This window comes from Manduca sexta, chromosome 27 (genome assembly GCF_014839805.1).
Source record: "Manduca sexta isolate Smith_Timp_Sample1 chromosome 27, JHU_Msex_v1.0, whole genome shotgun sequence".
Classification (NCBI taxonomy): domain Eukaryota; kingdom Metazoa; phylum Arthropoda; class Insecta; order Lepidoptera; family Sphingidae; genus Manduca; species Manduca sexta.
The window spans coordinates 4,870,564-4,877,000 of NC_051141.1; positions in this window are offsets into that span (position 1 = coordinate 4,870,564).

Genomic DNA, 6,437 nt, shown 5'->3' on the forward strand with positions numbered 1-6,437 from the left:
AGAAATAAACTATTGTACGATTACATTCGTACATTTCACCTATTTTAGATCTTTATGAAAATTTTAATGTAAGAACCAAAATATTCCTGATTAAATTGTTTATGACTCTATATAATATTGTTGATTGCAAATTAAAATGATGAGTAGGTACCTACTTCAGAAAAAGATGGACGGATAATAATTTTATTGGTTGTTCCATTATGAAATTAATATACAAATATTATTTGCATTATAAACAAAAATAAACAACCAAAGTAAAGATAATATATTGCGGAAATATGTGTAATTTTTATGTACTAAGTATATTATGTATTATAAGTTTCGAACAAATAACTATTTAAAATACGGTTATAGCGTCGTTTTGGTGGAGCTAAGCCCTCAAAAGTCTATTTTGGATATAAACAATATCGCTCTTAGATCGTAGCATACTTACTAATAGAAAGTTTCAAATTACTGAAAATATGTATCGTTCTAAAAATCCACTCTCATGAGTAAGGAGAGCTAATCTCCATAATCTCTAAGTGGCTATTGGCAAATATGATAATCAACTATTCAGATAAAATGGGTGATGATTCATATTACCAGGATTTAAGTTATAATGTAATAATAAGAAATAAATTATTGAGAACCAACTACTGAGATTTAAATATAACGGTAGAGGCTAGTTGCTAGCTTTTAATATTTAGATATGCATTCATAATGCTGCGATTACGCTTTGTAATTACAACGAATTTGATTGTCCATGGATTTTGGGTAAACAACCAAGTGTAAATTAATGATGCCAAGTTCGCATGTATCGGTATTCTATAACGATTATTTATGACCGGTGCAATAAATGCATCTGGTTCCAAATTCAAATTTCTAATAAATCATCGAAATACCCGAACACGGTCTAATGATCAGACGTAATCGGGTGAGATACGAATTTATCGACATCTGCGAGATGTCACTATTTCATCTATCTCGCTACTGAAGCACGTGTAGATACGATAGATAAACAGAGCAACCCCAAATTAATATCTAGGTAAAAACAAACGCGTCTGGTAAGCATACGTATGTACTCGAAGCGCGGCGCGGCGTAAAAATATTATCGCACGGCTGTCGTCGGCTGCCACTGTGCACCGATAGATAAGCTCGGGGCGTCTCTGCCTTCTACGTCGTTTTTATTCTAAAAATTCTTAACGTTGTGTTGAAAAGATATGCGCCGGATGGTACTAGGTATATTGTTTTAGGAACGTTTGCGGATTGAAATGTAATTTTCCAGAAGTAGATATATTTATAAAATATGATAGTTTGTATAGTAGAGTAGACACAGGAATATTTCTACATATTACAGCAAAACCCGCTTAATACGATTTCCCGCATTATCTTTGCTACTATACAAATCTGATGAGGTTGTTTGTTTGAACGCGCTAATCTCATGAACTACCACTTTGAAAAATCTTTTATTGTTGGATAGCCCATTTATCGAGGAAGGCTATAGGCAAATAGCATCACGTTACGGCTAACAGGAGCGGGGCAAAATAAAAAATGTTGCAAAAACGGGGAAAAAATATTCCTTTTGAAACATTACATGGCTGCGCTGCATAAACAATTAGAATTGCTCCTCTTAAAAAGTCCAAAAATACTTAATAAAACAAAGTACCCGGCGCATCTGTCTGCCTGTCTGAAGGCGATACATTCAAAATCTATCCAACGGATTTTGAGTAAATTTAGTATGGAGATAGTTAGTAGAGGCCTTCCTCTAAACTATCTCCATACCAAAATGTCCTTACATAGGCTACTTTCTATACCGGTAAAATATATATTGAGAATTTCGAGCAAAATATTATATTATGTCAGCCTCTACAACTTGATGTATGAATTCATACAGTTTATCACGCTTAATACGATTCGTGATCTCGTTTAATACGGCATCTGGACACACGTGTTATTTCGAAATTATATACCGCAAATCCTTTTTAACCCCAATGAATTCGGTTTTACTTTTTTAAATAATGCCAGATAAATCCTATGTCTTCAGGGGAGAAACTTGTCATGGAGACAAAGCGAGTAAAGAGAGACTGAGTATCTCGGCTGTAAAATTTCTGATGGGTTGGAAAAGTTACAGTTGCTAGTGATTGGTAAGACGAAAAATCTTAGACCCTTCAAAAACTTTATGTTTACTTTAAATGCGCAACCTCGAGTTCAGGTGATGTGCATTTTCTTAATCGACTGGTTAGCTTTACTTACATGAACAATGCCTTTTAAGTAATACTGTAATTTATAAATACATGTATAATATTATAATAACTTTCTAATATTATAAATATAAAATTCAGTATCTACACAAAGTTAGTACAACATAGTTTTCGTACTTTTGTTCATGTATTTATTTAGCTTAACTAGCAATTTTAATTACTAATGTTTAATTTTTATTAGGCAACGACCCGAAAATTGGTAACCAGTATACTTTTGGGTAAGTCTAAATATTTTTTTGGTTTTTGAAGGCGGTTTAATTTTGTGTTAAAAAGTTTTTATTTTATGCTTTTTTGCGTTAACAATCATCATTAGACTAAATGGCAAACGTCCCTTAAAACATTTACTAAATCAGTCGATGCCTCTTTGAGTAACTCCTTACTGATATAGAATTGTACTTTCCATCATCAGCTCAGCTACATAAGATTTGTGATTAGTGATTACCATAAACAAGTACTTAAGTTACTTTATAAAATTTGCGAAAAACGATGTGTGGGTCTATAAAATGTTAGGTTTGCCCTCGACTTCTCCAGGATCCAATCATCATATCCTGACTTGGTAACTATGGGACCACTTCAAAAGTATCTACTATCTAACAAAAAAATAATTTTGAAAAAAGGTTTTCAATCGGCAGAGTAATCGCGTAACAAACACACAAAAAAAACGTACAATAGAATTATGAACGTCCTCCTTTTTTAAAGTCGGTTAATAATATTATTTACATTGGTTTTACGTAGTCCGCATAAAACGCGTTTTGGGCTAGGTTCCTTCAAAATTGTATTAAGCGGGTTTTACTGTGTATACCTAATCCTTCTATTTCCAACCGGAGTAAGTGGCAAAGGATCCATAAAACTTACTAGGTACATGTAGACCGGCTTACCTTTGAAGAATTAGAAATTCAAATACTTTAGCATTTAAAATGTGTGAAATGAATCGTGACAGATGTTAGTCGTGTTTTCTTTAAAATATATATTCATGTGTTGTCACCTACCTAGAATTTCAAACCACTTAAACCATTTATTTTTCATACATAAAAACAACAAAAAAATATATAAAAAGCACACCAGAGACAGTACTAGAATTTAAATTTAGCCTTAATTAAGTCATCAATAGGTTTAAGCTTACACTAGGTCATTCTGGAAATATTTGGAGGGGGCCCATGTTCAGCAGTGGACATCTTTATTATATACAATAAGATATTAAAAAAAAATAATACTCACTTTTATTACGTGCCGGCAAGCGCAGCGTTAAACATTCACCTGCAAGAACACGCTGTATCCGGACTGTTTTTAACATTTCCCTCTGGAAATCTTCAGGAGACGCCTGTGTTCAGAGTAGTGGACAGCTTATGTGGTATGATAATGATTGCGCAGGTGAAGCCACGTGAACTTTTTTTGGAATGACAGATTCACAGTTTATTTTAAATACCTATTATAAATTACCTAGCAATATTCCGGTCTGCGTTTACTTGCAAATATTCAATCATCCGAAATATCTACACAAAATATGGCATTGAAATGTTAGATAAAAGTCGATGTAGTATTCCATATTATAAGAATAAATGCAATTTTGTATTTTTACTTTTTATATAATATAATGTAGGTAGGAGATACCATTACGTTTACGGGGTCGAAGTCATAGTAAGAATAATAAAATCCACTATTTACGTATACGGTTACCAAAGCTTTCCTTCGATTAGAAAGCTCGTGGTTGCAAAAGAGAGACCCTTACGTAGAGGTAATAGGTTCCCCTGACTATACTCGTTACCTAAATTATAGATGGTAGCAGCAACAGCTAATTTATGTATTGTATTTATTACCTCTAACCACATTATCTTTTGTCAGATTCTAATGCAATTTTGAATGGCATGTTCTAGAACTTAGTATATTAAGTACCAATAGGAATACTAGTTACCGTCCGGATTGGTAGATATTGTTTTTATTGTAATGAATTCACAAAAGTGTTTTAATTACTTATGGGTGGGGGGGTCCCGCTATTTAATACGTAACTCTTCCCCCCTCTGTATTGGTATTTGGTAAGCAATAATTTATTTCGTTACAAAAAAGAAAAAAAATAACTACGTGCGCCACAGGGATACAAAATAAAAAATAGACATAAATAAAGATAATTTATTTAAAAAGAAACAGCTTATAACTAGAAATAAATCGTTGTGTGTTGAAGATGGCAACTGCGATTTACATTTTATAATTGTTGAAAAATTAAAACGCATCGTATTTCCGCATCCATTATTCTAGCAAATTCTAATGACTTCAAAATACATACTAGGTATTAACAACCTATATGTTTACTTAAGTATAGGTATACTATATTTTAATGACTATAATCGGTAATACATTTGTGTTTACAATATAAAGATAACTATAATGAGAAAAACATTAAAAACTGCTCTCTCTCTCAAGGTTTCAGATTACAATAATCTCTGAATCATACATAAAGAATTATATAGGCATAAAAGTAATATGCTCCTAAATAATCACAACATTACTCATAAATAGTAATATTGGATGGGAATAATCTTAATTCTCATAAACTTATTAAATAAAAATTAAAAAATTAGGATCACTAAAATACGTAATTGTATGTCACTTCCAATACTTTCTTTTTCACATTGCGTACATCAATCCACTTTTAATTTAATTATTTATCAATGATATTATAATACAGGTCATCTGTTCAGGTTGAAACATTTTTCAGACCTGAAAACATGAATCATGAAATTAACTCGGGTCATGATAATATTACTATGAAATGGCATGCAGGACCGCCGAGTGTCACTTTTTAAAACATTGAATTTGTAATAGCCTCAAATTAGTCAAAATGTTTTTATACAATAAATGTTAAATAGCTGAAGACATACATAACATATATTCCACTTAATATTACAAAAATAAAATACCTATGTATTGTTATTCACTGTAAATTTATTATGTTGTGGAACATTTCGACGTTCTATTAGTGGTAGTTGCAAATGCATACGATGTGTACCTACTTTAATAGGAGTTGCACGGAATCAAACATTTTTGTCAAACTTTCATTGGGAAATTAATGAAAAAATATTTATTTTATAAATAATTTCAAACAATCAACGTTAAGATAACCATAAATAATATTATATAGAAATATAATATTATTTTTACTTATATGTATTATACATTTCTAGCTTCTAATAATACGGCTAGCGGATCATTTTCCTGGCGGCACTGTCTCAATAGAGTCCCATATTTACCAAGAAAGTGGAAAACTACGTATTTTGTTCTTTTTTATTTTCTCTATAAACAATGCTTCTGCTTCGTATATTTTATAATGTTCTGAATTCAATTTATCCGTTATATATTTGGCGTGGTATTGTCAGACACCAGTTTGATTGGAACCAGATTCCTTAGTCTGACCTTAATAGCGCACTAGACTGATAAATTATGGTGAAAGTAAAAAATGTTCTAACTAAAAAGGCGAGATGCGTCGCGTGATCTCATTGCAGAGGTATCTTATTTTACAACCTGTTTTAAACTATTTTCGGCAAATGTTGGCGGAATATTAACGAAATGTTCTTTTGAATAGGCCTTTTCTCCATCAATTGAAAGGGATGGTACATGTAAAATCAGTTATTACAATCGATATGGCCGTAATATTACTCGTATTGCAGAATGTTTAAGAATAATATTATAATCAAAGTCAGGCTACTATTCCTTTAAATTGAACAGATACTTATTCGACATTCAATATATTTACCGTGTCATATTACTTAATACATATTTCGTTGAAAAACACATGAAAGTTATTTAAGCCAACGAATAGAGTAATATCTAATAATACTGTAAACTAAATACAAATTCAGGTTTTAACAAAATCAAAATAGGATTCAACGATGTTAATTGGGCATGGGAGACCGAATATAGAACAATGATTAATTGCAAATGACTAGAAATAACCAGCAGAAGGAAAGGGTTCTTATTGAACCCAAGATAGTAAAATTATACAGAAAGTATTTTTGCCCAAGACCACTAATGAAATTGGCGTGAAAATATGTTTTCTACATATACTTTATCTTTTTTAAAGGGTTGCATATTGCAAAACTTCCGTATAATTGTCATAGCACATGCGGCAAATCCTTGCTCACGGCGAGATCGTGGCTATAAATAATATAATAGTTACAGTAAACGGCATAAATAAGGGATAAG